The sequence below is a fragment of the Anolis carolinensis genome, chromosome 1, assembly GCF_035594765.1.
Source record: "Anolis carolinensis isolate JA03-04 chromosome 1, rAnoCar3.1.pri, whole genome shotgun sequence".
NCBI classification, from domain to species: Eukaryota; Metazoa; Chordata; class Lepidosauria; order Squamata; family Dactyloidae; genus Anolis; species Anolis carolinensis.
In genome coordinates this window covers 247,819,646-247,845,537 of record NC_085841.1, presented here as the reverse complement: position 1 = coordinate 247,845,537, position 25,892 = coordinate 247,819,646, and the positions used below count along the sequence as shown (strand labels likewise).

Below are 25,892 nucleotides of genomic sequence, written 5' to 3'. Positions count from 1 at the left end.
GTGGAAACAGGAAAATGTGGATAATAGTGAATCCTGATGAAATGAATGACTTCTAGAATGAGGAACTAAAAAAATTGCAGAGGTGACATATTTTGACAGATGCAGGTAGGTGAAACCATGGGTTATTGTTCCTATGGATAAAGTGGTTGTATTGTACTTGTTTTGACGTGGTGACCATGTTAGATAATGCAAACAAGACAACCAAGTGGATATACATCTTATTTCAGAAAGCATTTGGTTAATTTAAACTAAACTAGGAAACAGGAATGAAAAGTCCTTGACAATGCAGGAAATCCCAGGAAATAAATCAGGATGAAGAAAACATCATTTGAATCTCTTGAATGGCTTGTACAAGAACAATCTTCAGACTTTTAGATACTTCTTTCTCTTGGGGGGCTCATAGTCTCCTACACAGGAAATTTGTTTAGTGAGCAACAACCATGTCTTGTGATTAAAAAAAAGAATTTTGCAGAGAGAAAATCCATACACCTATCTACATTATAGAAGCCCCCAAAGTCTGAAGAATCTTTGCCACCGTTCTATTCCCCTTGCAGGGATTTCTCATGTGTCAGGAAACCCATTAATACTCAGGAAAACAAATATTTTTCCATCCCTAATTGGCAGTGAATCTGATGAGATCAGCTGCCCAAAGAATTCCTGTGAAAGCAGAAGTGTGCCATATCTTGGCAAGTCCCTTTGCAATGACACTTGGATAGAAAGTTGAAATTTGAATCAGTATATAAATCTGTGAGACATCTGCTAAAACTGCAATGAGGCTAGAGCTGTGCCAAATCTGAACATTCACAAAATCTTCATGTATCACTTGCCTGACAAATTCAAAGTGATGCTGATTCCAGTCACAATTTTCATGGTTGCAAATCTATGTCAGTTAATAAATATCCAGGAACAGTAATATAGGGCAGATAGGCTTTAAGCACTGATGTCTCTCTACATGTCTCCCTAGACCCAATGACATTTTGACTGCTTGGGAAGACTTTATTGCCTTGGATTTTGGGATCCCAGTGCACACATTATTCGTACTTGAACTGGTGCAGAAAATTGTTCCTGAACAAATGTATTTTGTAAAATATCTCCTGAGCCCACAGAAGGCTTCTCAAAGAAAGATTTGTTCTGATAGGAAACAGAAAACTTCAGATGAATGTCTCCTATTTAGGAGAGCTGATGTAGTGTAGTGTCCTAAGAGATGAGCTGCGAGCCAGAATGTCTACAGCCCTGAACTCATGCCTTACCCATTAACTTACTGTGTGTCTTAAGGAAAACCAATATCTCATGTGAGCCTTTTGTTGGACTCTGCCCCAGTTTCAAGCAGAGGTCATTTGCTATGGAAAAGACCTACAATAAGCTGATGCCATTTTGTTCTTCATGCCACAAACACATTAAAACAGCATCTGTGAGTTGTGTATCTATCTACATATGCACAAATTAAGGTGAAATTTTGTTCAAAGATGGCAAAGAATAATGTTCTGCCACTGCATATACACATACAGTCATCCCTCCACATCTACAGTTTTGACCTTTGCAGGCTTGATTACTTAAAAGGTTCTCTCTAAGGACCTCTTCACACAGGGCATTTTTGTCCCGTTTTGCCACTTTTATGTGAGGCAAGGATGGGCACTTCCTCCTCCACTATTGGGAGGAAAGTGCAGTTTGAGTAGCTCCAATGGAGCTACCCACACTTTCCCTTCAATTTCCCCATGTGATGGCAGAAAGGGCAGCGGGGCAATGTGCATTGCCTCCCTTTCTGCCATCTGATGGGGGAGCAAAAGGGTGCCAAAGCACCTCTCACATCCCCTCCATGTGTGATGGCCGGAGGAGGGAGAGTGTGCAGGGTGCTACGAACCACACACACACACACACACACACACACCCACATGCCTTCCTTTTTGCTGGCAATTGCAAAGGTCCGAAAGGTCCGTGTGAAGAGGTCATAGAAATCTATTGGTCCTATAAACTGGAGGACCTAGATATTTCTAAACATAGTACCTCTCTAAGAATCTCTAAGTCCTCCAATGTGATTATATGATCACTTTCCAGTGGAAGTTGACCATAAAGCCATGCTGAAAAACCTAGAAATTCCTAGAGAAGTCTTCTCCTCAGGGGGAAAAAAGCATTTTAAATGTATTTAAATTTGTATTTTCATTGGTAATTGCTGTCCCCAACCCCAATAAATGTGGAGGGTTCACTGTACATCCAGTGGTACATCCCTGTGACTAATCTTTGATCATTTGTGCCAAGAGAACAGAGTTATGCCCAGCACAACCTGCAGTCATTGAATAGCTAGGCAGAAGGTGCAACACAAGGGCAGGAGAAGCTTATAGTGATATAAACCAGCTATGCTACACAAGTCACCAAGTCGCCTCTAATTCTTTGGGTGAAATATAAAACTGCTGCATGTCTTTTATAACTCTCTATATAATGATGTATTACACTTTAAAGGTACTCAACGATGATGGAAACAATCCAAGGAAAACAGATTTCTGCTGCCAAGCATTCTCCAGCATCTCTTCACCAGTTTTAGCCAGACAGTGACTATAGGGTGTTATCCATTTGGCAGTTTGGCTGAATGAATAACCATCTATCTCAGTGGTTCTCAACCTGGGGTTCCAGATGTTTTTGGCCTACAACTCTCAGAATTCCCAACCAGTTTACCAGCTGTTAGGATTTCTGGGAGTTGAAGGCCAAAAACAACTGGGGATCCAAGTTGAGAACTACTTTTCTACCTCCTGGAAAGAAGAAGCAGAGTCATACTTACATAGTCTTATCAGCCAGGCTCTTCCTTCCTTTGTTTTGTATTCATGGCAATGGGGTTAGGACTGAGATGACCACTCACTTCAAATCAGGCCAAACCCTGCTTTGGCTTGCCCACTTCTCAGTTTAGGAGATCGGGTACAGTTTGTGCAATATATCACAGTTTGTGCAATATATCTGTTATATAAATCTAACAAGTTAGAGAGTCCAGTCAGTGACCAACGTGTATGCTGTCTCACCATGTCTCCCATTTCTGCTTTATAACCCCTCTTTCTTTGGCAGTTTTCTCTCAGGTTCCCTAAGGAGATTCTACTAATGCCAGCCACTTGACTGTGTATAGGCAGGTTTGCTCCTGAAAATATTGTAACTTTCTTTTGTTGTATGCCAGGGAAACAATTTGTAACAGAGGAGCTGGACCAATTTCTGTCTTGGCTTAACTCCACAAAAAAAATGGCACTGAGCCCTCTTCTACTGATGCTAAATATGCCTTTGGTTGTCTTTTCCTTTTTTTGAGAGCCTATCTCACTTGTATCATTTTTGTGATTTATTACACCCTGCCCTTTTGAAGGCGGAAGCTTCCTTCACAAGATGCCTATCTATAGATATTTATACCATAATAAGCCAGCTAGTCTCGAACATACCACAGTAATTTAAAAAAATCTATTTATAAAAGTGGTCACTAAATTGTATTCATGCTGGAAAGCTATATGGCACATTTTAAGGAATTTGATATAGGCAAATTCAGATTCAAACTGGCCTGATCTTAGCTGTCAATCAGTGCTGCACTTACTAAATGATTCAGTGTTATTCTTGACTAAAAAAAATGTATGTTTCAAAATTCAGGTTTGAGAGAAAAATAAATGAGTGTCCAAGGGAAATACGTTAAATTATGTGGCATATCCATATAATTTAATGTAATTGAAATGTTATTGAAAGAAAATCTTCATAGAGTGATGCAAAATATTACAGAATAGATCTATGGTTGTACACATAAAAATGGCTCAGATTGGGTCACTAAAATCATTACATTTTAACTGCATTATTAAAAAAATAAATTACCAGATTCTAGATTTCTAGAACTTCACTCCATGAACCAAAACCTGTAGAGTGGCGCAGTTCCATTTTCAAAGTTCACCTTGAGATCACAAAATTTTAAATATCACCTCAGCCATGTCTGGCTCGGTGTCAAACACAAGAGAAGGGCTTTTTTCTTTTCTGGGATTTGTTTATTTCTTGTCTGAAGTGATATCAAGATTTTTCTGAGTAGAAGAACTGTATAAAAATAGGGTAAAAATCCCTCTAGAGAAAACTCCACCACACTCTGAGACAGCGAATTCCAGAAACAGCTCTTACCATCGCAAAGTTCTTCCCAGTATTTAGGTGGAACTTCTTTTCCTGCAGCTTGAATTCATTGCTTCATGTCCCATTTTCCAGAATGTCCCATTTTCCAGAATGTCCCATTATCATCTTTGTTGTTGCCAGAAAAAAAATCCCAAACAATGCATTGTGATTTTGAAAATACTTGCAGAATATAAATAAGGGAGTTCCATGAATAATATGAACAATTATAGGCATAATGTTCATTTTAATTGTATATTATATTTTAATAACTTATTAATATTCATCTTAATAATCTAAGGAATTATTAGAAACTAGTGCATATACCCAACATTTCCCGGGTATCTATTTTCTAATGCTATTTATTAGAAACTCTCATTATTGGCGTTACAAAAATTTTGAATGGTTCAGTTAAAGAGGTGAAGAAAAATATAATATTTTTGTTAACTATTCTTCCCCTCAGAGGCTGCTGTCGCCTCATATCTTGTTCACCCCCCCTCCCCCAGAAAAAAACAAAAACAAAAAAAACGAACAACAGCACAGCAGCCAGGTCGGAGGGGATAGTTCCCACCTCCTTTCTCCAGCTCACTTCCATCTTTGCTAGGTTCTCTGAGAAGGCGTCCCCTTGAACATCTCCATGGCAAAACTTTGGCCATCTGAGAGGCTCCTAAAGGGTCTCCCTGCTGACATTCTAACCTTCAGATTTCAGTGGGAGGTCCCTGAGCAGGACTCCTAGACTGTCTCCCTGCTGATGTTCTGGCCTTGTTCCATTTGTCATCTCTCCCTCTGAGATAGCCTTCCCATCTATATAGGGATCTCTTGTGGTTGTATCTCAGCACTGCAGCCTGAGGCCACCAATGTAAGGCTTTTTAAAAATTAAGTGAACAAACAAAAGGGGTGGATGTTGTAGTTCAAACCCTACTAGTATTTTAATTTGAACAATGAAGGATATATTTATCAAGTTTGGTCCAGATCGATCAGGCCACGTAGGTACCTTTGAAGTACAAACATACATACATCTATACACATAATAAAAGTGAAAATCTGTATGTGTGTATATGGCAGGAGTGTCCGCTCACACAGACAGCCTCCAGCCTCCACAAACAGGCTATAGTTCCCAGTGCTGTGGAGCCACCAAGTCACTCCCTCCCAGGACATGGCAGGTTCAGTGAGCACATCCCAGTGTTCCCCTCCCTTTCCATTTGCATGACTTTGCCCATTGCCTCTCTCTTAACCCTTTCCTACCCTTTCCTATGGCACACAGAAAACAGAGGAATTGATCAGCAACTGAACATACTGGAGCGGTTTGAGGAGAATTCACCATGATTTATAGGAGTTGTGGTGACTGGCATGTATAGTTTGCCTGCAATCTAAGAGCATTCGGAACCCCACCAACGATGGACCTGGAACTCACTTGGCACACAGACCCAACACTGCCAAATTTGCATACTGGTGGGGTTTGGGGGTGATTGACCTTGATATCCAGGAGTTATAGCTCACCCTTATTCTTGGATCTGGACCAAACTATTCTTGGATCTGGACCAAACTTGGCACAAAAATTCAACATGGCCAACTGGAGAATACTGGTAGACTTTGGGGGTGATTGATCTTTATCTCTGGGAGTTATAGTTCACCTGTATTCCATGAGCCCTCTGAACCTCATCAGTGATGGATCTGGACCAAACTTGGCACACAGATCCAACGCTACCAACTTGGAGTGATTGCCCTAGGAATCTGGAAGTTGTAGTTCACCCTTATCCAGAGAACACTGAACCCAGCAAGTGACAGAGCTGGACCAAATTTGGCACATAGATCCAACATAGCCAACTGTGAATACTGGGGGCGGGGGGGGGGGGGGGAGGATTGACCCAAGATTTTTGAGAATTGTAGTTCGCACACATCCTTATGCATTTTCTAATGGGAGCATTCATAAAAAATAACAAGAAAGACTGATTTTTTTTCTAAGACATAATGTAACATATGCCCAAACTTATACGACCTAACATCCAAAAACAAACAAGGCCCTTTTCAAATAACCAGGACATTGCAGGGTATCCAAGCTAGTATATACATATTTTCACTTTTATTCATCTAGGGATAAAAACCTTTGATGGCATAGACCAGAACAAACAGTTACTGCTTTTAAAGAAATGGGTGTGCCCCAACATTTGATTGCCTTGATACGTAACCTGGACTCAGGATAAGAGGCATCAGATTATTGATTTTATCTTTAATAGTTGAAATAACATCACATTATCATGATTGCATGAGAAGATTACCAAAATCTTACTAGGGCATTTAACATTATCCCAGTATATTTGCCCCAAAGTTGGCCATGTGCATTTTGTAATCCTGGCCATTGGTTTCCTGAACCTCTACTGATGGAGCTACAATGAATTGGGATTTTAATATTTTTATTTTCTATTTTTAGTGTGTTTTAACAGGGTTTCTGCATTTTATGATACTTTCAGTTCTTGCTATTTTGTTTGTTAAGTTAAATTAGATTGTGTTATACTGTCAAATGTGTTTATTTTGATGTATGGTCAGTATGGCTTTCTTTGCCTTATATGTTGGAAACCGCCCTGAGTCCCTTCGGGGAGATAGGGTGGTATACAAATGGCTCAACGGGTTAAACTGCTGAGCTGCTGAACTTGTTGACCGAAAGGTCGGCAGTTCGAATCCAGGGAGCGGAGTGAGCTCTCGCTGTTAGCCCCAGCTTCTGCCAACCTAGAAGTTCAAAAACATGCAAATGTGAGTAGATCAATAGGTACCGCTCAAGTGGGAAGGTAACGGTGCTCCATGCAGTCATGCTGGCCACATGACCTTGGAGGTGTCTACGAACAACGCTGGCTCTTCGGCTTAGAAATGGAGATGAGCAGCAACCCCTAGAATCGGACACAACTAGACTTAATGTCAGGGGAAAACCTTTGGCATTATTATTATTATTATTATTATTATTAATGTTATTATTATTGACACAACAACATAGTATGACACAGCAAACAAGATAGATATTTCGTATCACAAAATCACAAGTCGAACACTTCCTAAGCATTTAGGACTGTATGATGTATTTTCAGATGATGCGTGCAGATCCCAGTAGAGTGGCCTTTTGCAGTTGGCAGATCGTAATTTTGTCAATGTCTATTGTTGCCAAATGCCGGCCGAAATCTTTTGTCACAGCACCCAGTGTGCCGATCACCACCAGGACCACCTCTACTGGTTTCTGCCAGAGTCTTTGCAGTTCGGTCTTGAGGTCCTGGTGGCAGCTGACTTTTCCTGTTGTTTTTCATCAATCCAACTGTCACCTGGTATGGCGACATCAATAATCCAAACCTTTTTCTTTTCCACAACTGTGAGGTCTGGTGTCTTGCGTTCCAGAACTTTGTCAGTCTGGATTCGAAAGTCCCACAGTATCTTTGCGTGTTCGTTTTCCATTACTGTACCTTTGCAGGTTTGTGATCCCACCAGTTCTTTACTGCTTGGAGGTGGTACTTGTGGCATAAATTCCAATGAATCATTTGGGCCACATATTTGTGCCTCTGTTTGTAGTCTGTCTATGCGATTTTCTTACAGCAGCTGAGGATATGATCAATGCTTACATCAGGTTCTTTGCACAGCCTGCATTTTGGGTTATCAGCTGATTTTTCGATTGTGGCCTTAATTGCATTTGTTCTGATGGCTTGCTCCTGGGCTGCAAGGATCAGGCCTTCTGTCTCCTTCTTCAGGGTCCCATTCGTGAGTCATTTCCAGGTCAGGTCTTCTCCTTATCAGCTTTTCCTTCAATTTTGTTGTTGTTGTTGATGATTATATTATTATTATTATTATTATTATTATTATTATTATTATATTATTATATTATTATTATTATTATTATTATTATTATTATTTATTATGACACAGCAAACAAGATAGATATGCTGGATTTCATATCACAAAATCACAAGTCGAACACTTCCCAAGTGTCTAGGACTGTGTGATGTATTTTCGGATGATGCGCGCAGATCCCAGCAGGGTGGCCTTTTGCAGCTGGCAGATCGTAATTTTGTCAATGTCTATTGTTTCCAAATGCCGGCTGAGATCTTTTGGCACGGCACCTAATGTGCCCATCACCACCGGGACCACCTGCACTGGTTTCTGCCAGAGTCTTTGAAGTTAAATCTTGAGGTCCTGATAGCGGCTGAGTTTTTCCTGTTGTTTTTCGTCAATGCGACTGTCACCTGGGATGGAGACATCAATGATCCAAACCTTTTTCTTTTCCACAACTGTGATGTCTGGTGTGTTGTGTTCCAGAACTTTGTCAGTCTGGATTTGAAAGTCCCACAGTATTTTTGCATGCTCATTCTCCAATACTTTTGCAGGTTTGTGATCCCACCAGTTCTTTGCTGCTGGGAGGTGGTATTTGAGGCATAAGTTCCAATGGATCATTTGGGCCACACAGTTGTGCCTCTGTTTGTAGTCTGTCTGTGCAATTTTCTTACAGCAGCTGAGGATGTGATCAATGGTTTCATCAGCTTCCTTGCACAGTCTGCATTTTGGGTCATCAGCTGATTTTTCAATCTTGGCCTTAATTGCGTTTGTTCTTATGGCTTGCTCCTGGGCTGCAAGGATCAGGCCTTCTGTCTCCTTCTTCAGGGTCCCATTTGTGAGCCAGAGCCAGGTCTTCTCCTTATCAGCTTTTCCTTCAATTTTGTCAAGGAACTTTCCATGCAATGTTTTGTTGTGCCAGCTGTCAGCTCTAGTTTGTAGTGTGGCTTTCTTGTACTGGTTTTTTGTCTGCTGTGCTTTGAGGAGTTTCTGATTTTTGACTTCAATCAAAGCAGGTTCTTCACTTTGCTTTACATATTCTGCCAGGGCATGTTCTTCTTCTTTGACTGCTTGTTTTACTTGTAAGAGTCCTCTGCCCCCTGATCTTCTAGGCAGATATAGCCGGTCAACATCACTGTGAGGATGCAGTGAATGATGAATGGTCATGAGTTTTCTTGTTTTTCTGTCCAAATTGTCCAGTTCCATCTGTGTCCAATTTATGATGCCAGCAGTATATCTTATGACAGGTATGGCCCAGGTGTTTATGGCCTTGATGGTGTTGCCTCCATTGAGCTTGCTTTTGAGAATTTTTCTGACCCTTTGTGTGTATTCTTTGCTGACCACAGTCTTCACATGTTCATGCTTGATGTTGTCCAGCTGTAATATGCCCAGATATTTATAGGCCTCTGGCTGGTGACACTTTATTGTTTGGCCATTAGGCATATTTATGCCCTCACTTTCAATGATTTTTCCCTTCTTCAATGCCACTGTCGAACATTTGTCCAAGCCAAACTCCATGCTGATATCAGTGCTAAAAATTCGGACAGTGTTAGTCAGAGACTGGATTTCAGTTTCCGTTTTTCCATACATCATCATCATCATCATCATCATCATCATCATCATCATCATTATTATTATTATTATTTGGAGCCCAGATATAACTTTTACAAGTCTCTCATTAAAAAATATTCTGTCAAATCTAATGACATTGAGCCTTACATTTTTATCATTAAGAAGAGAGAGATTGAACAACCAAAGGCTAAGTTTGTCAGTACTGGAAAGTCCAAACAAGGAGGGAAACCATCTGATACTATTAAAGAGTAAATTCTGCATTCTTTTTTGTGGCTTGCTAAAGATGCTGAAATTAAAAAGTAGTCTGGTTTGAAGTGACTGTGATGGAACATGGATATAAATGTATATACTGTGCTCTCAGTATCTCCTGGAATTTAGTTCCAGGAATCTCTAGGGCTGCCAAAATCTGTGGATGCTCAAGTCCACTATATACAATGGCACAGCAAGATGGTGACCCTTATATAAAATGACAAAATTAACCTTTGCTGTTTGGAATGGAGGGGAAGGGGAATAATTTCAAGGCATGAATGGTAGAATCCGTGGATGTAGAATTCATGGATACAAATAGCCGACTATACTTTCTGTTCACTGGGTGTAAATTCTCCATGAATCAATTAGACCATATGAATCCAAAATAAAGTGTGGATTCCTCAGTCTTTAGATATATGCCTGTGAACAGTCACTCATTTTGATCTCAGCACATACATACAAACATTAGTGTTCACTTACATATCTCAACATATGTTAAGTATTGCTTTTCCCACTCCATGTATACAAATCTAGACAAATGCCATATATTTACATTATGCATGCTCATTATTACATTTCACATATGGCAACATATGTTCTATTTCCTGTATAGAAACTTTATGCAGGAATTTGTGACACAGAAATGTCATATTTGGAATGAAAAAAATCTGTACATTTCCTATTTCCCTAGGACAAGATTCATTTCATACCTCCTGACAGTGAAATCCTGCCACAAAATTCCGTACATTTCATAGTCTTACAATCATTTTTGCTTGGGTGGGGATGTGTGAAGGAAAAACGCACATGAACCATGCTTGAAAAATGAGTATAGTCCGAAAAAGTATGATTTAGTCAACTGAAAAAATACATTTAAGTAAAGGTAGGTAAATGTTTTCCCCTGACATGTCTGACTCTGGGAGTTGGTGCTCATCTCCATTTTTGAACCGAAGATTTGGTATTGTCCATAGATGCCTCCAAGGTCATGTGACAGTATGGACTGCCGTTACCAACCTATTGATCTCTCACATTTGCATGTTTTTGAACTGCTAGGTTGGCAGAAGCTGGGGCTAACAGTGGGAGCTCACCCCACTTCCCGGATTTGAACCACCAACCGTTCGGTCAGCAAGTTCAGCAGCTCAGCGGTTTAACCAGCTGCACCACCGGAGGCTCCTTGTGACATAATGTGCATTTAACCAAGGTGCATTTCAAAAAGTGAATGTTGTGAGGCAAATAAGGACAATATATATATAAATGTTCATGTGGGAAAGCAGGGGGATGTCTTATAACCCAATATAGAATCTGGATAAGAATATTTAGGAATCTGAGAAATGCAACCAAAATAAGGCTGACAGATGTTCATATCCTTATTGGGTTTCTGTTCTGCGTTAGGCGGATCAAATTATTGACATGTGAAATAGCTACGTTTTCCCAGCTCTATATGTTCACCAAGCTTCTTTCTCCACACTGCAGTTGGTTATGATGGTAAGAGTAATTTCTCTCCTTTTCTCTCCCCCACCCCACTTAAAAAAAAAACCTAGAAAAGCTAAAGAACAGGCACCGCCAGTAAGCAATGCTGACCCGGGCCTGAAGTGTCTGAAATTAATTTTTCCGCTTTGGATAGCATATAAATTTCTCATTATGTGTTGGCAATGGACATGAAACGCTACCAAAAATGTATTGGGTATGATGCCAAAAGCAGTGATCAAAGTCTCTTGCAGAGGCTGGGGGACACACAAAGGGTTTCACACAGTCAAGAGTGTTAGCTATGCATGCTTTCACGTTGCCTGGGCTCAGCCAAACACTCCGCAAGAACAACACGTATACATACACTGTTTTATTATGCCCCCCCAGATACTTCCTCAGGTCGTTGCTTTCTACTGTAAGCTTGGTGAATCCAGGGGTGGGTATTTTTTGTTGTTGTCCTTTTCCCCTTCCTTTTATGACTCTCATAACTCCTTCCACCTCGCCAATGCCCCCTCGCCCCCAAAAGGAGGGGGAAATTCCAAATGGTTTCCTAGAAAGCTCTTACACGCATGCCGCAAACTAACTTTCTTGGAAGGAGAGAAAATCGAGGTTTCTTCTACGTGCCACCAAAATGGCAACTGTTGAACAGATCTGGTCAATGACAGCAAAAGAAAGAGCCCAGAGGAAAGTGGCATAATATATTGGGCTACGGTTATGCCAAGGCAAGCTCTTTCTCTCCAGCGCATGTACACTTTGTTCTCGTTATCCTCAGTTAACTCCGCCGGCTGAATAGAAGCAGAGGTGGGAACGACTCAAATGCCTCAATAGCATGCTCCATTTAAGGCTCCCATCCCTCCGCCAGCTCTCTCTCGCTCGCTCTCTATAGTTACAGTCAAGCACTTGCTATTGAGGGCCAATTAATACTTTGTCTTTCAGGTGGCGAAGTCCACACATGCCGGGGCTTGTCATTGGTAGCTTCAGACAAGAAAAGATTTGTCTGAACTTGCTTACACACTCATTTTCACACATCTTTTCTGATTTAATTGAGTTCCCCACATGAAAGTCAGGTGAGGAGTTGACCAATTCTAAAAATACATACAGGGGTCAGGGCTGAAACAATGGCCACTTCAGTAACAGAAATCTGCCCCCCATCAAAATCCCACTCCCATTTCCTTTTAAAAGGTCAGCCTAATTCATTCCTACTTAGTTGTCAAATTGTAAGAAAGTTCTACTCTTTCTGTGCTTGAATGACAATATCTGTTGCCCCATTTTAGTTAGTTCCACATGTAATACAAAAAAAGTGAACCTTTTATTCCTTATAAAATATTTAGCGGTGCAAACACAACTCCATCAATATAAAAACAAAATGTATATAACATTTGGTACCACCCTGGAATATTTTTCCTAATCCAGACTTTTGGGTTTGGATAAAACATCTGGTTCGTAGCTGCTAGCCCTCGGTGGCACAGAGGGTTAAACTGTTGAGCTGCTGAACTTGCTGACTGAAAGGTCGGCAGTTCGAATCCAGGGAGGGGTGAGCTACCACTGTCAGCCCCAGCTTCTGTCAACCTAGCAGTTCGAAAACATGCAAATGTGAGTAGATCAATAGATCCAGTGGGTTGGTAATGGCACTCCATGCAGTCATGCCGACCACATGACCTTTGAGGCTTAGAAATGGAAATGAGCACCACCCCCAGAGTCGGACACGAGTAGACCTAATGTCAAGGGGAAACCTTTACCTTTACTAGATAAATTACAGGGCAACTATTGCAGCCTCTGAAATGGCTACCTTTATCGCATATATCAGTGAAATCATCTACAGTCAGCCTTCCACATTGATGAGGTTAGGGACACAGGACACCCATGATAGTGGAAAAAACAGGAATTAAATAAACTCTTTTTATATGCGAGAACACACTTCTAAGAATTTTTATGTTTTCCAGCACAAGTAGTCAACTTCCACTAGAGCAGTGGTTCTCAACCTGTGGGTTCCCAGGTGCTTTGGCCTACAACTCCCAGAAATCCTAGCCAGTTTACCAGCTGTTAGGATTTTTGAGAGTTGAAGGCCAAAACATCTAGGGACCCACAGGTTGAGAACCCCTGCACTAGAGGTTGCCGACGGAATTGCGCTGGACCTAGAGATTTCTAGGGAGAACATTTTTTAATCAAATCCATGAATAATCAAGTCTGCAAAAGTCAATGCTGCATAAGTATGGCAGGTCAAATGTGCTTACAATGACATATGCTGTTCTCCTCTTATGCAACAGAATTTCCATTATCTAGTACAGGTCAGCAGACCCACAGGTGACCTGTGCTGTACATCAGCACCGGTGAGAAGGCCCAAGGCCAGGCAGTTCATTAGGGCAGATCAAGAGCAGAGTAGCTTCCAAGCTTTGGGCAGTCCTCCAGTACTGGAACAGAGATCTCTTGGCTTGCATTCAGGACCATGGCTAGCAATCCTCCTACTCTGACATAGGCCCATAGTGTTTGAGTTTGAGAACCTTCTTTAAGGAAGAGTCCGGCTCTTCACCTGGCTGGCTTAAAAAATAAGTGACTCTACCTGCAGTCACTGAAACAACCACTAGCTTCTTCCTAAATCTATTTTTTTCTGCAACCACTAGCTTCTTTAATGGAACAGAAAGGCTTGAGTAGTAGGGATCAATTTGGAGTACTCTCCCCAAAGCCTTCCTGTTTGCTGTAAGAAAAGGGAATCTGCTCACTGGAGTCAGGGACAATTGCATCTTACTCCACTAGGCCTGAGAAGATGGGGCAAAGGAAGGACTGAGGAATGGATGAGACTCTTCCCAAGGACTCCAGGACTATTTGTTTGATAGACCTGATAGAAGGTCATACTTGAAGGCCTCCTGGCCCAGCGCCCTTGTCTTCCAGCTATAACGTAATGTCAAGAAGAAACCAGACTGACTCCCATTCCTCAACCAGCAAAGGAATTGCATTGCCCTTGCTTCTCCTATGCCTGGTAGAAAGAACATTACTAGATGACTTATGAATAAAGTGCTAAAGCAGTGGTTCTCAACCTGGGGTCCCCAGATGTTTTTGGCGTTCAACCTCCAGAAATCCTAACAGCTGGTAAACTGGCTGAGATTTCTGGGAGTTGTAGGCCAAAAAAAACACCTGGGGACCCCAGGTTGAGAACTACTGTGCTAAAGGGAAATATATTCATCGTTTGGACTCTGGGTATATATATGTATGTATGTGCATGACGGGATGGGAGGGGAAAAAGGAGAGAGAAAATGAATATGATGTGATGGCAAATTTTAACCTAACTAAAGTCTAAGACTGTAAGAGTTTTTGGTGGGAGGCAGGAGTATATTATTGCCATCTGTCTCTTGAAAAATATTTGATTGAAAAGTGGAGTGTGCATCCTTAAAATAAATAGAGCTGTAATAAAGGGAGTCAGTTTTTCTTTTTAAATCAAAGCTTTGGCATGGTAGATATAGCATTACACCGCCTATCTGCAAACTAAACTGAAAGGCTGTACTGAATCCAGAACTCTTAATTTTGTTTACAATTGTTGAACTAAAACCTTTTTGGGGTAAAGGCACATGCATACACATGCATATGTAAACACACCAAATTTCTCAAATGTAAGCCTTTGTAGACTGTGGGTTCAGCTTCTACCACTCCCCACTTCCAATAGTTTCCATCTCCTTTCTCTTTGCCCTGAGAAGCAGATATATGTTTACATGACATTCTTAATTGCTGTTTTGGGAGGGCTAATGCTGTGCAAAATCATAGTCATCAATAGAGCCATTTATTCTGAGTGTAATTACCAAACCAAGTCCCAGCACGTTTTCGCTATTTGCCAATCTGTTGAATATTCGGTCTTCTCTCCCTTCCCTTGCTTTTCATTTAGCAGTAAACATGTAACCTAGCAACCGAGTGTCAATATCAACAGTGCTTGATGAAGTTGTTAATCTTAGAGAAACCAGGAGGAGTGGGGCTGGTGTGATAAATACCTTCTAAGAAGAACGCCTCTGGGTTGAGCCTTATGGTCCATATGTATAGATGTCATCAAAGGTCAAGCCACCTCCCAGAGCTATTAAACTTGTCCAGTCAGGCAAAAGTCAACCCCTCTGTCCCAAGATATTTTCCATATAACACGGCAGCCCAACATTTCGTTCAAATTATATTGTTCAATAATAGGAAACAGGTAAAACTTTTCAGATCTATTTAGGGCATTGTAATGCCCACTCACTGAACCTCCAGTGGCGCAGTGGATTAAACTGCTGGGCTATTGACTGAAAGGTCGGCGGTTTCAATCCAGGGAGTGGGGTGAGCTCCCACTGTTAGCTCCAGCTTCTGCCAACCTAGCAATTTGAAAACATGCAAATGTGAGTAGATCAATAGGTATCACTCCACCGGGAAGGTAACTGTGCTCCATGCAGTCATGCCGGCCACATGACCTTGGAGGTGTCTACGGACAATGCTCTTTGGCTTAGAAATGGAGATGAGCACCAACTCCCAGAGTTGGACATGACTAGAATTAACGTCAGAGGAAAACCTTTACCTTTACTTTAATGCGCACTCACACCATCATGACTTTTTGCAGATAACAGGCTATTTGAGTTACAAAACCCTGAAAATAGATTGTGAAAATGTTATGAAAAAGATGTCACTGCTCATTCAATTTTACAAACGCATTAATATCCATTTTTGGTTAGAAGGTGCTAAATGGCTTCTTGGATTTGTTTTACACAGAACACTGAACAAAATACATCAGTGGGAAGGTGCCCGGGATGAGGACACCCAGAAAGTGAGCAACATGGAAAAGGAAGGCGTTGTTTCTTGTCTTTCTCAAACATGATCACTTCTGCTACCTTGGGCAGGTTAGTAGGCAGGACAAAGCAAGGGAGGGGTTTGTGAAATGAAAGGTGTGATTTGTTGGCTTGGAGAATGGATGATGAGTTCTGGTCCTGGGATTATCTTGCTCTTGCTTGACCTATTTACTGAGACCATATCAGGTAGCAGCTGTGTGTTTTTACAAATTCTAGCCATCACTATTAACATGCATTTTCTACTAGAGCCTGGCATTTTCTATGAGGCTCTCTATTGTCAGTTTATGGCAAGGACCCGCCCTCACAGTCCCATTTGCGTAAGTGACTGCGTTGAACCCTATTCAAGGCAAAGGTTAATTCTTTCATCAGGTGTTCCTTTATTAATGTGAAAGATTCCGGTTAAAAGAGCATCCTACAGATGTGGTGAATGCCTATGCGAGCTTCTTTATGGTGGCTCTTCTCATGTCAAATATTGACTCAAGCAAGTGCTGCTATATTTAGAAGGACATAATGAAGAATCCTCTATGCACGTACATGCTTTTGTGTCCTTACTGCGTAGCATTTATGTTAAAAAAGGAATTCCTTTGAGCTCTGCCTCTTTGTGTTTAATTTCTAATACACACATTGTGGAGCATTTGAGTGGATGACTGCTACAAGTAGTAGGTGCCTTTAAGCTGCCTATTATCTTACAGTGACAACCTGAATGTCATACAACATTTGTTAAGCAAGGAATAAGCAAGGTGGTTTGCCACTGCTTTTCTCTAAAATTCCCCATTCAGTTTCTAACCTGCCCTTACTGCTTAGCTCCTGAGATCAGACAAGGTTTGAGCCATTCTGGATATTTAGGCCTAGGGAATACTACATAATAAAATCTGATGGTTGGAAATCAAGGAACCATTGGGATACGTGTGTGAACTTTCCTGCTTTGTAAATGTTTCTTTCTCAAATGGGGTGTAAGTTCCTGTGTGTCCCAGGAGTTTTGACCTACAACTCCCAGAAATCCCGGCCAATTTAGCAGCTGTTAAGATTTCTGGGAGCTGAAGGCCAAAACATCTGGGGACCCACAGGTTGAGAACCAATGATGTAAGGAGTGTTAAACTGGCTGTCGGGATTTAACTACTACTTCCTCCAGGGTGACCATGAATCTACTCTTGATTTTGTCACTGATCCTTCTTTGCTTCGAGTCAGACTTCTGCCTGTTTTTGACTATTGCTTCAGATGTCTGGTGCCAGCAGAGTTGGAAAAGCGGCATGAAGAGTGCTACAGTCAAGAGCCACAAAGCCACTGTTCCTCGCCCTACTTGGTCTCTCCCACAGCAAAGTACACCAATGGGCACTCTCTTTGTAGGTGGCAAAAGGAGACCCTTCTACTGGCCTCAGACCTGGCCCTAACATTGGGCAGAAGGAAACAATTGTATCTTCTCCTGCCTCTGACTGGTTTTTGGAATACATTATGCACTTACAATCAAAGGCACCTCCACTGAATTCAGTGGTCCCAGGTTCAAATCCCGGGAATGGAATGAGCACCCGCTGTTAGCCCCAGCTCCTGCCAACCTAGCAATTCGAAAACATGCAAATGTGAGTAGATCAATAGGTACTGCTCTGGCGGGAAGGTAACGGCGCTCCATGCCTTCATGCCAGCACATGACCTTGGAGGTGTCTACAGACAACGGCGGCTCTTCGGCTTAGAAATGGAGATGAGCACCAACGCCCAGAGTCGGTCACGACTGGACTTAACGTCAAGGGAAACCTTTACCTTTACTATATGTATGGAGAACTGGAATCTAAGCATATTCAGTAGCACTTGTGCACCTTATTTTGAGTAGAAGGAAAGAAGGACAGGGGGAAATGAAGGGAAGACAACAGATCTTTAGTAATAGCTGTGCTTCAAAAGGATTCTCCTTTTTCCTAAGGATTGCAATACAGCATGCCAGTAGTGTATCACAGACAATATTCATATAGGACCGAGGTTTCCTGTCTAATAGAGATAATAGTGTTACCACTCATTACCGCCCCATCAGACTTCTTTGTTGCCTGTGAACCAAGTAGTAATAATCATGGTTGCTGTTGTGTGCCTTCAAGTCATTTCCAATGTGTGGTTGACTCTAAGATTAAACTTAGGCAAGATTTGTTCAAGAGAGTGCAATTGCCTTCCTCTGAGGCTGAGAGAGTATGACTTGCCAAAGGTATGGAGTCACAGTGGCGCAATGGGTTAAACCCTTGTGCCAGCTGGACTACTGACCAAAAGGTTGGGTTGCTGACCTGAAGGTTGCTGGTTTGAATCCACGAGATGGAGTGAGCTCCTGTTTGTCAGCTCTAGCTTGCAGGGACATGAGAGAAGCCTCCCAGGTATTCCCTGGGTAATGTCTCTGTAGACGACCAATTGTAAATTGTAGGGGTGATAAGTAAATATGATGTATATATTCAGTTTTATCATATTTATTTACTGTATTATTATAAGTATTATTTTATTATTTTAACTTACTACACTGAGTGTAATCAAGTTTCCATGATAATGTGAGGTTTTGAATCCTGGTCTCTAGAATCATAGTCCAACACTCAAACCACTACACCATGTTGGCTCCTATTTAATCTTCACAGTAGCTCATTTCAAAATGATTTCTATTAGTGGCAATATATAACTTGTGAATGATCTCTGTTTTAGTGCTAGAGAATGACGTGTTCATGAATGAGGAATTGGAACCAATGACTGTTATGGTTGAGCCTTCTGGCTCCGGTACTAGGAGACGGGGTCGTAAGACTCCTCGAGAGTCAGACTCTTTTGAGGAGCGTGAAAGGAAACGGCTCCGGGACTTATTTGCAGAACCAACAGATGAAGACTCATTTGAGGGTTTTACCGAGGGAATGGAGGAAGAGATGGTTAGCTCAGAGGAGGATGACATGGAGTGGACTCGTGTGAGGGAGGATTTGGGTGTCACCGGCAATGATAGCATGGGAGGCGATTGGCGGGTTGCAGGATCAGACCCATGGACGGGCTGGAGGGATGGAGCGGGATCCACAGCTGGGGATGCTGTGGGGCGTAGTCAAAGGTGTTTTAGTTCTGATGAGGATGATGATGATGAGGCACCTGGAATTAGGATAGCAGCTGACAGCGATGAGGAGTTATGAACTGGGATAAAATGGGGTTTAGGATCAATGGCTAATTGCGTTGGGCAAGGTAATCTGGACGAACGCTTGGGCTCTTGTTGGGGAACTTCCTGAAGACGGGTGTGATTCGTTGCTGGATACGTAAGTTACCAAGGACACTGGGCATAGACAGCGGGAGGAACTGTGTGGGGTTTTTCTGTGCAACTTGTGTTTAATCTTGATAGCTTGGACCTCCGTCGTCTTTTTGACGGACATTAATTACCTACTCTGGATTGACGCTGGACTGACTGACTGACTACGACCTTGGACTATCCCTTCTGTGGCTATCGGTGGAACTTGTGGAACTTTAGACGTCTGCACTTGGCTTTCGACCTTGGACCGGATTGGGACCCTGCTGACCGCCGTTACCCTGATTGATGTGCCTGGACCCGGATTTCGCTCGTTGCACGGAGGAGTAAACAGCCTGAGTTACTCATCTGTAGCTTTTGAGTAGCAGAGAGGAATCTGCTGCCAGTTTTTTGTGTTCATTTTGACCTCTGTTTACCAACTTTTGTTTGTTTAAATTGCCAGGCTGAAGTAAGCACTTTTGATTTAATCCGGATTAAACTCCTGTTTAATCCGGTTTATCCTTTCGAACCGTTTTAATTCAAACGGAGCTGTTTCTGTTACTTTTCACACTGAAGACAAGTGTTTGCCTAGTCCTTTGCTTCCTACGGGCATTTTTTAGTTCTGTAACTTCAATAAACTGTGTTGTACTCTATTTGGTGGTGTTCTGTCTTTGACAATGACTTTTATGAAAGACCTGCGCATTATGGAGAAATTATTGAACTGCTTTACTGGTATAGATCAATACAGCTACTTCTATTTTGGTTATGGAGACTGTCATGAATTTACCATTACACACCTTGAACATGATAGTACTGGCTTGGAATACTGGGATCTTTAGCCAAAGACATCTGTGAGACACCAGATTGGGATGCTCAATGACTGCCCTATAGATTTAATTCCCAGCAGCTGGAATCTAGTTGCAAAACTCTATCGTTCCCTTTCTTTCTTTCTTTTAGTCAGTCAGTCTAACTGCCTTTTCTCTCTCTCTTTAGATGCATGCATACATATATAACTCTTTAGAAGTATGGAAAGAGTGGGAAAGTCCTGGGACCTCTGAGATGAAAAGGAATAACAACTCCAAGATCTTGCCACTTCTCTTGACCTTTTCTTACAGATGTGACCGTGAATCCCCAAAGACCAGCAGATAAAAACTCTTCCTGGAGATCGCTGGAAGCACCTTCTACATTATTGAGCAGAGGAAGCAGACCTGAGCAGCCCTCGGGCAAAAACAGTGTATCAGTCCCTGTGCCATCAGGCATTGTGTTACCTGTCCAGATGCAGTAAGCTCATTTTCTTTTGGAATATTTTTGTTAGAAACTGTAAAACTTTGGAATTAGAAAAGTAACTTTGCCATGACTCGAAAACAGGTAAGTCAATGAAACAAAAAACAGGCACAACTACTTTCTGAAAAGAGTGATGGGGAGAGAGTTGCCCCCTTCATGAAAGAAACTAAGCCCAGTGTTTGATTTCTGCTGTACATGTGGATTTGTAACTCTGCTTAATTACCCTTTGCCACTGCTTCTCAATGTTATCCCCTTCCTTATACTTTAAGGGGGTCTATATGTCTTAAAAGCACCAGATCCCATCTGATCTTGGAACCTAAGCAGGGCCAACTCTCGTTAATCCTTGAAGAACCCCCAATGAATCCCAGATGCTGTAGGCCAGTGGTTCTCAACCTGTGGGTCCCCAGGTGTTTTGGTTTACAACTCCCAGAATCCCAGCTGTTAGGATTTCTAGGAGTTGAAGGCCAAAACATCTGGGGACCACAGGTTGAGAATGACTGCTGTAGGCTCTATTTAAAAGGAAGGAACTGATAAAACCATCTCCAAATATTCCTTGCCTAAAGAAACCCTATGGAATCCATGCAGTCACCATGCCTTATACTTTCTTTTTCCATGGTAATAATAGTAGGCATTATCAACATCATCATCATCATCATTTCTTGCCCACCTCTCTCCATGGCTCAAGGCGGGTTACAACATTGCCAAACACACATTCAGCTAAAAATATTTTAAAAATAAACATATTTCCACAGATCCATATTAAAATACACAAAACCGAGATTAAACATAAGAAAAGTTTAAAATTCACCATTAAAAATAAGCTTTTAAACCTTCTTTTTGAGACCTATTAATGAGTGGTTTCAAACCATACTCAGACCCCTTCTACACTGCTAGATAATCCAGGTAATCAAAGTAGAAAATCCACAATATCTGATTTGAACCGGATTATCTTAGGCCCCTTCCACACAGCTGAATAAAATCCCACCTTCTCTGCTCTGAACTGGAATATATGGCAGTGTGGACTCAGATAACCTGGTTCAAAGCAGATATTGTGGGATTTTCTGCTTTGATATTCTGGGTTATATGACTGTGATGAAGGGCCTCTAGTCTACACTGCTATCATATAATTCAGCTCAAAGCAGATTATGTGGATTTTGTAGAAAAGGTCTAAATCAATTGCACTTTCATTTCACTGATATCCATGTGAAAAGTTTGTCAAAATCAATTAGCTTGAGTTCAGAAGAAATTAAGTCTGTAATTTAGTCTGGATTCAACTCAGTTTTAACATGTTGTTGAAGGCTTTCATGGCCGGAATCACAGGGTTGTTGTGTGTTTTCCGGGCTGTATGGCCATGTTCCAGAAGCATTATCTCCTGATGTTTTGCCCACATCTATGGCAGGCATCTTCAGAGGTTGTGAGATATACACAGCCTGGAAAACACACAACAACCCACAGTTTTAACAGTTCAGAAAAGTTCTGCATGTGCTAGCGTTAAGATTTCAATTATTTCAATGTAAAACTAGCTAGATGTTTCATTTGACATATTGGAGTAGGGGAAAGATTTAAGCGTTGCATTTTATTGCAGGGAAAGAAAAAACATCATGGGAAATCAAATTCCTTCACACCTGCTCAGTTCCTGTTATTTGTCATTGCCAATCATATCCCCTTTACACTCACACGCAAAAAAGATTTCTCCCTCTCATGAGTTTACCCTCAGTCCTCAAATTTCTAGCACTGTAATCTTAAATTTTGAGACTTTAGAAATACAGTTTAGGCATCTAGAAAGAAAACGATTGAGACTGAGATAGAGATTGAGATTGAGAGAGAGGCAAAGCGACCAAGGGAATGCAAACAAGCAAAAGACAACAGTTATACTGTAGGTATGAACATTGCTCTCTGCAATGTTAGAAATCTGACAACTGGTGGAAAATGTACTTGGGAGGCAGAATTTGCAACCACTATTTCTAGCTACAGCCCTGCATACACATTTTAAGGCATTTCAAACATGGCCAATTTGCACAGTGAGGTTGATAATAACTTCAACTAGTACATGGCAATCTAAATTATCTTTGATCTGATCTTCCAGTCCACTTTCTAACACTCACTGCAATTCTGCTTTATTTGCTCTCAACCCTGGGAACTCTCCTCTATCATAATAGTCACAATAAGTATGAAGGAAGACCTGAATGGATTTTTAAAAGTAGTAAATGAATAACGATCTATCTATCTATACACATAATAAAAGTGAAAAATGTCTATGTGGAGTTGGTATCCACTTACACAGACAGCCTTCCTCCTCCACAAACAGCTATAGTTCCCACTGAACAGGATACTCTCCATTGACATGCAGGCTATAGTGAGCGCCATGAACATGTAGCCCAAGCCCTGCCCGTGTCCTCCACAAACACCATTCTAACCCCCCACCCCAAAACAAATGAAGGCTTTCAGGTGGGGACAATTTCACCCTAGATATTCTGTTTTTTCTTCAGAATGGACATCCCAAGGTTCCTTAATTTGCATGACCCCCGTCCACTGTCTCTTTTTTTAAAACAAATTTATATTTTTTTAAAACGCAAAAAAATACATACCGTTCACATACAAAACATTTACAATTCCCATCACCAACACGAGGATTGTTTTCATTTACATATTTATTTCTTTTTGAGACAATCTTTATATCTTTATCTTTATACATTTCCATTCTATATTATACTAGGGTTCCCAGGGTTCCTTAATTTGCATGACCCCGCCCACTGCCTCTACCTTAACCCTTAACCCTTTCCTACCCTTTCCTATGACACACAGTTAACAGAGGAATTGATCAGCAACTGAACAAGAAGTTTGGGAAAAATTCACCATGATTTACAAGAGTTGTACTTGACCTACATCCAGAGAGCACTGTTAACCCAACCAACAATGGATCTGGACCATCTACAGATGACAGGACTTACACTACCTTCACTGAAACTGTGACCCCCACCAATAGTGGATAGGGACCACACTTGGCACAGAGAAGCCCCATAACCAATTCAATATACTGCAGGGATTTAGGGGAATGGTCCTTGATTTTGGGAGTTCACCTGCATCCAAAAACCACCGAACCGAGCTGACGTCAGATCTGAAGCAAACTTGGCACACAGGCCCAACATGGCCAACTGTGCATATAGACCTGGTTTGGGAGTGATTGACCTCGGATCTGGGAGTTATAGTTCACCCTTATGCAGAGAGCCCTGAAACTAGCCGATGACAGATCTGGACCAAACTTGGACACAGACCCAATGTGGCCAACTGCGAATGCTGGCAGGATTTGGGGGTGATTGCCCTGGGGATCTGGGAGTTGTAGTTCATCCTTATCCAGAGAGCACTGAATCCAGCCAACGATTAATCTGGACCAAACTTAAGTGATATTACCTAACATCCCAAAACAAACAAGGCTTTCTTCTAATAACCCAGGCACTGCCAGATTCCCAAGCTAGTACTAAATAAATTCAAGTCTCCAGGGCTGGATGAAATGTATCCAGGAATACTAAAGGAACTTGCAGGTGTATCCTATTTTAACCTATCTTACCAGAAAAGGTTCTAGAACAGATTATTTTTTGTGCATACTTTGAAAGCAATGTCATAATTACTAAGATTCAGCATGGAGTTTTCAAAATAAAATCATGTATCTCCCTCCTTTCTTTACAGAGCTACAAGCTTTGCAGATCATGTGAATGCTGTGGATGTAGTACATCCTGAAGGCTTTCAGCCCTCTATGATACAATTGCAGGAAAGCTGCAAAACTGAGGATTAGACGTAATCCCCCTGCATGGATTCATAATTATTTGAGTGGATGTTTGGGTGGATGCTGTTGAGGTAGTCCAGGAACTTGCTGAGTTCTTCTTCCCCATGGCTCCAAATGGTGGTGTCATAAATATATCTGAACCATATAGTAGGCTTTTTTGGTGCTGTTTCTAGGGCTTGTTTTTCAAAGTGTTCCATGTAGAAATTTCCTATTGCTGTAGTAATACATCCAATTCACCAGTTTACAGAAAACCTACACACATGGATAGATACCTTCATAAAAACTCCAACCATCACCCAAGTCAAAAAAGAAGCAGAATCAAAGCCCTGACGGACCATGCACAAAGAATCTGCAAACCTCATCTCCTCCCAAGTGAACTGAACCACCTAAACTGGGCTCTCCAGGCCAGTGGATACTCCACTACAGACACCAGAAGAGCTGTACGGCCAAGAACAAGCCATGAGAGTCAAGACAAAGATCCACCCAGAGGAAAAGTGTTCTTACCATACATCAAGGGAATCACTGACCACATAGGCAAGCTGATGAAGAAACACAATCTACAAACTATCTACAGACCCAGTAAGAAAATCCAACAAATGCTACGTTCAGTGAAGGACAAGAGGGATCCTCTCACCCCTGCAGGAGTCTACCGTATACCATGCAGCTGTGGACAAGTCTACATAGGGACCACCAAACGCAGCAGCATTGCCCAAACATGAATCAAGGAACATGAAAGGCATTGCAGACTAACTCAACCAGAGAAGTCAGCCAGAGCAGAGCATCTGATGAACCAACCTAGGCACAGTATATTATTTGAGAACACAGAAATGCTGGAGCACCCTCACAACCACTATGTCAGACTACACAGAGAAGCCACTGAAATCCACAAATATGTGGACAATTTCAACAGAAATGAGGAAACCATGAAAATGAACAAAATCTGGCTACCAGTATTAAAAAACTCAAAAAACAGAACAGTAAATAAGGAACAACACTCTAAAAACAGGGGAATTCCAGACATGAATCAATCAGGGCCAGCTAACAACTCTGAACAAAGGATTCCCCCAGACAGGAAGAAGCCAGGAAATGAAGCTTGCTAGGCTATTCAATGTTAATAAAGGTAATTAATTACAACATTCACACTGGCCTCCAACTGACAAAAGTTCTTTCTCCCACCCTGGACCTTCCACAGATATAAAAACCTTCCTTTCTTAGTTTTCCCATATACCTCACAACCTCTGAGGATGCCTGCCATAGATGTGGGCAAAACATCAGGAGATAATACTTCTGGAACATGGCCATACAGCCCGAAAAACATGCAACAATCCTATTTACAGATAGAAGAACTGGGCTAAAACTTACGAAGGAATTGCAACCGTAATCTAAGGTATTACATTTAAAGGTAAAGGTTTTCCCCTGACATTAAATCTAGTTGTGTTTGACTCTGGGGGTTGGTGCTCAGCTCCATTTCTAAACCAAAGAGCAGGCATTGTCCATAGACACCTCCAAGGTCATGTGGCCGGCATGACTGCATGGAGCGCTGTTACCTTCCCTCTGGAGTGGTACCTATTGATTTACTCACATTTGCATGTTTTCTAACTGCTAGGTTGGCAGA

At 41.6% G+C, this 25,892-nt stretch overlaps 1 long non-coding RNA gene across 1 annotated transcript in view; it reads left to right on the top strand.

The window, feature by feature from the left end:
* Positions 1-25,577, top strand: part of LOC107982912 (uncharacterized) — a 63,925-nt gene extending 38,348 nt beyond the window's left edge. The window contains exons 2-4 of the long non-coding RNA XR_010001853.1: positions 15,919-16,046; positions 20,325-20,490; positions 24,181-25,577. This is a non-coding gene — a long non-coding RNA (uncharacterized LOC107982912). The remainder of the gene's footprint in view (positions 1-15,918; positions 16,047-20,324; positions 20,491-24,180) is intronic.
* Positions 25,578-25,892: the final 315 nt, after the last annotated feature.